Genomic DNA, 11,339 nt, shown 5'->3' with positions numbered 1-11,339 from the left:
ATGAGAGTTGGTGGTGGAAGATTGATTTGTGAATCTGGAAGGGATATTTAGAAAGTAGGGGAATGGATGACAAAGTGAGAGCAGAATGTTTTGAGCTGTGGACAAGTGAAGTCGAGTAGTAGACGGTAGTGTACGGAGAGTGAGAAAGCCGGTGTAGTTCCGTGAGTGTGGAGTATCTATCGTGGAACGAGAAGTAGGCCAGGTCGAGAGTAAAAGAACCTCCTTGAGCCAAGAGTGTCCCGGTAGCTGATAGCAGTTTCGAAAAAGGTAGAACACAGCATCACGACAGAAACAGGAACGAGAGCTATTCGAGCTAGTTTTTCAAAGGAGAACATTACTGGAAGCCAGGACGAGGTTTGATCGCAGCCAAGGATAGCAGGAAACGGGTCTTGTGTGAGGACATTTTCAGTTCACCAGGAAAAGGTCAGTCTCATTTGTTTGGACATGAATGTATGGGTTTTTCGTATTAAATTCCACATAAAAAATTGAATAACATAATCAATAATATCAGAAAAGCTTCATCAAACTTAAATAGAGTTGTTCCTAATAACTCCTAATAGTTAAATGTTAATAAAAACTTTCAATTGAAAACCAAAAGGAAATAAGATTCCCATTTGTAAATGTTATGTTTAAGAATAATAAGAAATAGCAAATATTAAGCATTGATTGCCTTTTAAATAAAATAAAAAATATTTTAATTATAATTGTAACCCATATGTGTATTTTTTTTACTCTTTTCTTTTCTATCCCGATTAGGAACCATTAAGAAATATTTAGAAGCCACGAAAGTAAGTAATTAATTTATAATTCGCCCTGAGATTGAAAACATATTGATATGTGATCTGGTTAATTAATTAGATTAGTATTAATACATTGATTAAATTAAGTGACATATAAGAATATTATCTCATATCAATAATCAAGATCACATCAATATATTAAATAGAATTGTGATTAAGGGTGAACCTTGTGGAAGGCCCTTGGTTGCAGTTATAGGTCCAATGAAAGATCCATCATTGCCTCTGGTATATATCAGTCTATTTTGAATTAATTTGTGAATTACATTGTTCAGGTATATAGGAATTTGAATGTTGTTCATTTTCTGATATAATTTGTAAATATTGACATTATCGTATGCTGATTTTATATCCAGGAAAACTGCTGTTACTGATTCTGATAGTGTAAATGCATTATATACATAAGTTGACAAGTATGCAATGTTATCATTTATTCCTTTCCCTTTACGAAAACCTGTTTGGCTTTTGCTGAAAAGGTTTTTGTTTTCAATAGTGTGGTCCAAACGATTTTTGATGATGATTTCCATAGTTTTAGCTACGCATGAGGAGAGTATAATTTGTCTAAAACTCTCAGGTGATGTGGGTTGTTTATGTGGCTTTAAGATTGGTATGGTGTTGAAGTTTTTCCAATCCTGTGGCAGCTGTCCACCTTTTAATATATTATTAATTATGTTTATTAGTAAATGCTTCATTCTAAAAGGAAGGTTTTTAATCATTAGATATGATATGTCATCCATACCTGGGGCTGATGATTTTTTATTGTTTATGGCCCAATTAAATTCATGAATGTTGAAAGGGGGACTAGTGTTATCTTCATTTATTTCCAATATTTCGAAGTTTGGGTCAATGTCCACTGAAGACATTTTATTTAAAATGTCTTGCTTGAGATGGTCTGCATAATTTTGACATTTTGTTTTATTATTTGTATTTGAGAATGTTTTAATTTTTTGCCAGACGTAACTATTGTTGGTTTCTCTATTTAGTGATGCAAAATAGTTTTGAATTTTTGTTTTTCTTGTTGTTAAGCCTCTTCCTTGTTTGTGCTGTTATTCTTTTTACATTAATGTAGTTTTCTAGGGTTGGGGCATTGTTGAATTTTTCTATAGAGGCTTTTCTTTCTCTTATCCATTCTGCACATTCCTCGGCCCACCATGGATTTCCTGTCTTCTGAGTTGTCCCAAAATTTTTATATGGTGTAGCATTTTCAGCTGCCTTGTTGATAATATTACTCCAAACATTGTAGGTGACTACGTCCTGCGCCTCAAGTTGCTTTGCTATGTTGTTGTAAAATAGTTCCCAGTTTACTTTATTAAAATTTCTTGTTTTGTAAGTGCCGAGATGGATCTTTGTAAAGCTATTGTTTTTTTCCATGTTCACTTCTAGGACTGTAAGAAAGTTATTGCTATTACCGCAGTGTGAACGGGTGTACCATGTTGTTTTTAAGGCTAGATCACTATTTACTATTGTTAAGTCTACTGCACTCAAGTGATTATTGGGATTTTGAAGGAGAGTTGGGGATCCGTCGTTCATTTTCACTAGAGAGCGGAATATATGCAACACAACATTACCAAAATATGCGCATATATATGCATTACTTTTACTACAAATATGCAGGTATTTTTTCTAAATTTGTCTAAATATGCAAATGCATATTAAAAATACTCAAAAATAAAACAATATATTAAGTCGTAAGATCTTCAGAAAAGTTGCCTTCAAAAATACGTACAACTTTCCTCAAACAATCGAAGCCCTCATTTTTTTCTAAAACATTTTTTAATTTATTTCTAATTGTAATCCCTGTATTTCCGGGAATTTTTTGACAATGAGCAGAAAAAGTGTTAACAAGATTAACCGAATCACTTAATTGTAAATTCCTTTGTTCTAATGACTTTATAAGATCTGGTAAAAAACTAAAATTAACTTTTATGAACATAAGTTCTTTAGCAATTTGTACGTTACTTAAAGAACAAAGTACGTTACTTAAGCTGAAGAACAAAAGCGGAATTGTCTACTATTTGATGGATTTTTGTATTTTGATGATTCTCTCTATGTCCGTCTTTATAGAAGTAAAAGGAATTTGTCGAATAAAAACACTCTTTCCAGAAAAATTTCTTTTGTGGGACATGATGCTTTTGTTTGTCAGTTTCTCATTTACAAAATGAAATGTGAAAATGAATGTAACTTACGATTTTGGAACAGGCCTTGCAAAATACTTTGTCTTCACTTAGCTTTAACTCGGGAAAACACTTTATCCAAGAACCTTTTTGAATGGTAGACATATTTAAATTTAATATATATCAATCACTTCAAAAACACTAAATACGATACAACGTTTACTTTAAACAAATGTTGGCCGGAAACTGACAAAATAATTATTAGACCCTTAAAAGCAGGTAGGTACCTACGACTTGCTACGCTAATAAAATAATATTTTTCTGGGAACAACCATAATTGTTAAATTCAGGTAGTAATGGGAAAGTCCAGATGAGCGATAGATAGATAAATAACGAACTCGTTCATATCGAAGTTATAAAATTCTAACTAAGAGAGGAAAATTTTAAACTTTTATATAATTTATTTTTAAAATATGCAAAATAAATCGTGTTTAGCTTAAATATGCAATGTTGTGTTTGTTGTCTGAAAATATGCAATATATGCTTCTATATGCACTTTGCATATATTCCGATCTCTAATTATCACCATGTCATTGTCCATTATGAATTCAGAAATAATTTTCCCACCTCTGTTGGTTGGGCATTTGTCCCAAATAGGATGGTGTGCATTAAGATCTCCCATTGTAATGGTTGTATTTGATGGTGAGTTATTATATATGTCAGACAGCAGTTAATGATTTACATGAATATCAGAATTGCTGTACGCTGTTGTTATATATACTTCACCTATTTTAACAATTATGTATTGGATATTTTGTGTACTAACAATTTTGACTTTATCGACTTTTTGACTTTATCATGTAAAATATTATTTCTAATGGCTATTGCCACTCCTCCATAGCCGTCGTCCCTATCAGCTCGAATAATTTTATAAGATTTAAGTGTAAACTGTTTAGTGTTTTTTAACCAAGTCTCATTTAGTAAAAGTACATCTGGATTTTCCTGTGCTACTAAGTTCATTAAATTTGTTCTATTAAAATTGATGCTTCGTAGATTTCATTGTATTATTTTAAATTTGTACATTATTGTGTTTTTAGTTGTCAGATAAGTCAGCCAGGTCCATTGAAGATGGTCCTGGTCTGGTGTTTTGCCAAAGGGAATTTCTTATTGTATTTCTAGTATTTTCAGAAATGTTTGAAAGATAATTGATAATTTGTTCCATTTCCTCCTATTGAGTTAGTGAAATTTTGTTACAATTTTTAAGTGCACTAATAGGCTGATGTGTGTTAGATTCATAATGTGGAATAAAAGTTATAGACTGTGAAGATTTCTGGCTTATTGGCTGTCCATTGGGGAAGTTTAGACATTCTTCATGAGCTTTTTTGTCATAACCCTTTTGGATTATTCTTTTTTTATTTGGGTTATTAGTCAAGGCTTGTTGGTAAGTTCTGTAAGTTGTATTGGCTGTAAAATGTTGGGTTCTTCTTTCTGAGGGTTCAGTATATACCTCTGGATTATCTGCCAGTGTTTTGTTCCCCGTACAAGTGGAAATTCAGCTTTATTAATATAGTACTCTCCTTTTATTTCATATTTCTTTTTCACTATTTCGTTTGATTCATAATATGTTTTGTTTTCAAGTGACATAATTTATTTGATATTTTTTTGTCTATTATATTCCGGACACAATTTTGACGTAGACCTATGTTCTTGTTTACAGTAAAAACACTTTGTAATGCATGTAAAATTTTGTTTTTCTTCCGAGTGCTTTTCCTCTCCACAGTTAAAGCATTTTTCTATACTTTTGCAATTATTTCTCGTATGGCCAAAGCGAAGGCACTTGTAACATTGTGTTACTGGGGGCACATATACAATAACTAGTCTTTCTAGTCCATAAAATTGTATGGATAGCGGTAATCTGACCCCTCTAAAGGTAAGGAGCACTGTAGCTGTCGGTTCATATGATACATAGTCTTTCTGAATAGCCTTTCTGGTGAGACGTCTAGCATTTAGTATTTCTACACCCTGATATGCTTTGCAGCATTTCAGTAGCTCATCTTCTTTAATGTCTATATCTATCTGTCGTACAATGCCTTTACACGTAACAAAGTTGTATGGTATGAAAATTTTATAGCCCTTTTCTATAAGTGTCTTATTATCTACCAATCTGTTAGCAGATGTGGCACTTATGAATTCAATACATACCCTATTTAGACCTTTATTTTTAATCCCTTTTAGATCTGTTAAGCTCAAGTTAAAGATATCCCTAGCTATTTTTATGTTGTTGACTTTACCAATGTTGAATCCCACTTTTTCAGTGGACCGCAAGTACACAAAAAATGGACCATTATCATATTGCGAGTATTTAATTGTTGGTGTTTTTATCATGTTGTCATTTAATGTCGTTGTACCGCCTTTATCAGGTGGAATGTCAGGGGGGGAGGTCCCCCCGGTGTCACCCATAATAAGAAACTACAAGTCTAACAGTAGCAAAAATTCAATAAAATTAAACTTAAGTCAAAATCTGAATCAATCAAAAGCAAATACAAAATCGATCAAAAGCAAAAACAATAGTTGTAAACAATGCTCAACTTACCAGAGGCACGTGCGCAACAAGTTTTGTTAATTTTGGAGCAACTCGCGGCGAAAAGTCTTATCCCCGCGAACGATAGTCACAGATTTGTCTATTTCAAATTTTCTTCCAAAAAATCAAACGTCAAACACAACAAAAATCACAAGAGAATTCACTGCGAAAAGAAGCCGAGGCTGTTCATCCCAGCGGACCTCGACTTCCTATCAGCGATAAACAAAAAATTAACAAAAATTAACAACTGTTTTCAAATTAAATTAGGTTTGATAAGGTTTTTTCAGAAAAAATCAAAAACTGACAACTACTCACCATTTTTATTCTTCAATGTTTATTATGGTTCATTTTCTTAAATGTGACAGTTGTCAAAATTATGAACCTCGTTGCAAATAAACAATCTACTTAAAAATATATCCAGTTTATTACTCTAGGTAGAAATTTCCCGGTATAATAATAATCTGATTGGACAAAATTAAACACGTGATGAAGAATTTTACAACACGATTGGAAATTAAAATAATGTTGTTCTCTAATCGTTTCAAATATGTATCACTGTGTGGCATAATATTTTTTTTTGTACTTAACCCGCGAGTAGTCGCGCGGTGAGATAGAATCTCAATTCTTATCCTTTTTCGCGATAACTTGATGAAAAATTTTGCAATTTTGAAAAAATTTCGTAAGTGCCTCGAGGAAGGGTTTAGTAATACGTAGGAATTTTTTTTCTTCTTCTTTTTGTGGAATTTATGGCTTTGGGGAGAGCCAATTAGCTTTAACCCGCGAGTAGTCGTGCCGTTGGATAGAATCTCACATTTCATCCTTTTTCGTAATATGTACAGTAAAATTTGTCAGTAACGGCCACTAAAAATGAAAGAACTATTGGCCGATATAGAAAGGTGGACCGTATTGCTAGTTCTTGTAGTCTACATATATAATTGGTTTGGGAAATTTTTAAACTGGCCGTTAGGACAGATGGCCGATGTTGGCAGGTGGCCGTTAACACAGGTATTTTTAATAAAATTGTTAGAAATATATATTTTCAATATAAAAAGTAGATAAAAATAGTACAAAATAAAAATTTGTTTTAAATTCGTATTTTGAGATAGAATCTCACACGCGACTATCGACGTTACAAAAGTGAGCGCGACTACTCCCGGGTTAATAAAAATATCAACTATAACAATTTATTTTAATTTTTTTTTTAGACATGGACATGCTGACATTATAGAGTCTTTGGCTTCGCTTGTCCAGAAAAGAATATTACCACCTGGCTTTGGTCGTAAATAGTTTGTTTTGCTGGTAACAATTAACAGGATCATTTATAAAATATGAAGTTTAATAATTATTCAAAATAAAGGATATCTATCAATAAAAATTCTGTTGTTTTAACCGCATCAACCCTTAGGGTTATTAGCGGGGTGGTTTATTTTATTTTAGAAATAGTTTTTATACATGACATATTTACATAGCAATTTTGAAAAATACATGTTGTGAAATCTTACAGTTTGTTATAAAGTTTACAATTTTTAAGATAGTTTATTGTTTCACAAATGTCTTCTGTTAAAGCTTCTTTCAGGTTGAGTTGCATTTTCGCTGTGGATCTTGCTGTTGAATACACTGAACAGTCTATCATTTTATGTTGTACTGAAGAAGGTATTTGGCAGTAGTGGCGCATTGGCTGAGGGTCCTTGGAAATGATGTATCCATGTGTAAATTTTGTATGACCTAGCCGCAATCTGTTCAAGACTACTTGGTCATATCTTTGAGCTGGGAGTGGTAGTAAAGCAGAAGCAACTTCTGGTTTGATAATTTTTAGTTTTGCTTCTGTTTGGCTCCATCTTTCCTACCAGGTTGTGTGAAGGTCGGTTTTTATTAATGATTTCTGGTCTGAAAGTGGTATGTTTTTCATCATAGTAATTTTTGTGTTATTGATTGTTTCTGTTGCTGCTCTATCAGCTGCTTCATTGCCCATTATCCCAACATGGGATGGCACCCATGAGAATCTTATGTTTTTGCTGCGTGTTTGAGTATTGTAAAGCATGTCTTTTATTTGTGTTAAGTTGGCATGAGTAGGATACATCTGTTTGATACCCATTAAGGCACTCATAAAATCTGATATGATGAGAAAATTTATATCTGTTGTGGTACACAGGATTATTGCATTGCAGATTGCTTGCAGTTCTTCAGTATACCGGATGGTGACTTGGAAAACGGGCCATAGGAAACTCAATGTAAAATTCTAAACTGTTGAATTCCTGCTTCGCTAATTATTTTACCTCAAAAGACAGAAACTATTTGTAGAGGATTGAAATCTGTATTGAAAATTACTGTTAAAATTGTTCTACGAATTAAATATATTCCAAAATTTTGTAAAAATGTAATACATTTTTCAGTTTTTCAGCCCAAAATTAGGCTACACACAGTGCAATAATGTGTCACAATGAAGTTATTATTTTCACACCTTTGAACTGTCAATATGATTATTTTATCATTTATTGTTTAAAAGCAATACAGTTGATAAGGTACCCTCAGTTGCGGAGAAAGTATTAAAAATAAAGATTTTTTATTCAGTCAATGGTGTGAGCACTGGCAGTTAAATAGTAACGTGTGGCCTAACTTTTACACATATACCTACTGTGGCAAATGTATTATATTTTTCAAATTTTGGAATGCGCTTAAATCGTAGAATAATTTTAACTTTTGATTTTAATACAGATCTCAATCCTCTACAAATAATCTCTCTGACTTTTGATGTAAAATAATTAGGGAAACAGGAATTCAACAGTTTAGAATTTTACATTGAGTTTCCTATGGCCCGTTTTTCGATTCACTACCCGGTATATGCTACACTAATTGGCTAGACGAGTGACAGAGGTACTGTCTTCGAAAATAGCTGCAGCAGCAATACCATTGTTGCTTTTGGTGGCGTCAGTCAAAATGAGTCCGAAATCAGGATATCTGGAGATGGTAGAGTGGACTTGTTGTTTTATTTCAGAAGGATTGTGTGAATGCTTGGGAGAGCTGAGTAAGGTAAAATCTACTTTTGGTATTTGAACACTCCAGGAAGGAGACTGACATCTGTTTGTAGACGAGGCTCTCAACTGATATAATATATAATATCCAAATCGATTAATGCGTTCGTTGAATGGAAAGTTTCTAAGGGTAGAACTTGAGTAGAGATTTGGAGAGTTTTTCTTCACTAAGCTTGTTATGAAGGGATTTTCATTTTCATTTACACTGAGATATCTACTAGCACAACACATTGAAAAATATTGCCTTCTAAGAAATAGTGGTGGTTCTCCTGCAAGAACCTGAAGGCTGCTAACTGGTGTGGTTCTGAAAGCTCCGAAAACTATGCGTAATTCTGTGGGTTGGATGATGTCCGGTTTGTTCAATTGATGTTTAGTAGCAGTTTCGTAGCATATACGAACGAGGTCTGGCTATCAAATAACGAGACTGCTTATGAAAAAGAGTTTTATTTTAAAAGTTATTCTACAGTCGAATGCTCTCCTTCAATATATTCCCCTTCCCTCGCCACACATCGTTCCATTCGTTTTTTCCATCGGTCAAAGTAATGCTGGAAGTCTTCTTTTGTTAGAGCTTTTAGGAGCTCCGCCGTTTTTCACTTCAACTCTTCCATCGACTCGAACCGGATTCTTTTTAAAGCAGACTTGATCTTCGGAAACAGGAAAAAGTCACAGGGTGCTACATCAGGCGAGTACGGCGGGTGTTCGAGCACTGGAATGCCTCTAGCAGCTAAATAACGCTTCACAGACAGCGCGTTATGGGCAGGTGCGTTGTCCTGGTGCAACATCCTCGACTTGTTTTCTACAACTCCGGTTGTTTCTTACGAACTAGCTCTCGCAGCGCTGCTAAAACTTTCAAATAGTAAGTTTGGTTTACAGTTTGACCCTCTGGAACCCATTCAGTCATCAGGATGCCGTTAATGTTGTAAAAAAAACGATTAGCATGGATTTAAATTTTGATTTCGACATCCTTGCTTTTTTCATTCTTGGCGATGCAGGAGTTTTCCAGTGCATGGATTGTCGCTTAGTTTCAACATCGTATTTGAATATCCAGGTTTCATCGCAAGTGATAATGTTTCCCATTAATTCAGGCTCTTTATGAAATCTCTCAAGAAAATCTGAGCAGATCTGTTGACGGACGAGCTTTTGGTCAGGGGTCAAATTTTTTGGGACCAACTTCGCATAGACTCTCTTCATGTTCAATTCGTCATGTAAAATTTTCCTGACAGTTTCTTTATCGGCGTTCACAGTCTCAGCAACCATCCGAATGCTCATACGAGGATCTCTGTGCACAATTTCATTTATTTTGGTCACTGTTTGCAGAGTTGAAACAGAGACATGTCGACCTGGACGTTGGTCATCTTCGGCGCTCTCTCGGCCTTCAGAAAACCGTTTATTATATCATTCGAAAACACGCGCACGAGATAGAGAATTCTCACCATAGACGTCCTTCAACAAATTAGAGCACTTAGTCGCAGTTTTTTTTAATTTAGCGAGAAATTTCACATTAATCCGTTGCTCATGTTTTTCGTCACACATTGTTATCGGAACGAGAAAAAAACACGTTTTTTCTAACCTCTACAGAAAAAATACTACTAAACTACAGCGACAAAAACGTGTTTTCGTACTAGAAGAGTAGACACTTCCAGCTATCCAATGCTGCATTCGTTTCCCACTCTTCCCCTCTAGGACGCCTTCTGCGCGCGCAGTCTCGCTATTTAATAGCCAGACGGCCAGACCTCGCAAATCCGTAATCTAGTTTGCTTCTAATTAGAGCTTGATACAATCGTAGAAGAATAGTTGTATCCGCACCCCATTTGTGATTAGAAAGAACTTTTGGAAGGTTTATTCTCTGTTGGCATGATTTAATTAATTCATTTATATGCGATGTCCATTTGGGTTGTGAGTCGAATATCATTCCCAAGAATTTGATTTCATTAGTTGTTGTAAGAGTGTGTCCGTTTAGTTTTAAATTTAAGTTGTATTGTGTTTTCCCTTTATCAAATATTATTACTTTAGTTTTTTAAACGCTTTTCTTTAGTTCAATAACTTGCGTCAAATTTTTAGACGTTAATTTGACTGCCTTTTCTTCAATGCAAATGAATGAAAACTTGCAGACTTATGCATTCTCGGGAACAATAAACGAATAGTCAACAAAAAATTTGTTTTATGTTTGTTAATTGTTTAAATAAAAAAAAAAAACGGTTTTAACGAAAAATGCTTAAACTCTCTTGTTTTTTACAAAGTAGAAAATTGAAACTTTTTTACGGATTGTAGCTAATGATATGAACTATTCATAATTTCACTTTTTACGTTAATTGTTTACGTAATGCTTCAAAAATAAACAATAAAGTTTCAAATTTTGAAAGCTCATATATTTTTTTAGGTAAAAACGGCACTTATTCGTGTCAAATTTCAAATACGATACGAAACAAAACGTCAACCAAAACTCGAATTAAAAAAATTCGTGCTTTTACCGTAGTCTTAGAAAAACCGCCGGTAGAGACGTTTTGTGCTACAATTAACATTAAAATTCGTTTTGGCGACATTAGAATTCGTTTTGTTGTATTAGTTAATTAAACGCTTTTCTTTAGTTCAATCGTTTGGATCAAATCTTTGGATATTAATTTGACTGCCTTTTCTTCAATGCAACGGGAAAAATTGCATTAAAAATTTGCAGATATATGCATTTGCGGGAACAATATACGAATAGTCAATAATTTTTTTTTATGTTTATTAATTGTCTAAACGATTTTAATGGAAAATGCTTAAATTCTTTTGTTTTTGTAGTTTTGTAGCTAGTTATATGAACTATACACAA

Source organism: Diabrotica virgifera, chromosome 7, assembly GCF_917563875.1.
Source record: "Diabrotica virgifera virgifera chromosome 7, PGI_DIABVI_V3a".
NCBI classification, from domain to species: Eukaryota; Metazoa; Arthropoda; class Insecta; order Coleoptera; family Chrysomelidae; genus Diabrotica; species Diabrotica virgifera.
This window is presented reverse-complemented; position numbering follows the sequence as displayed.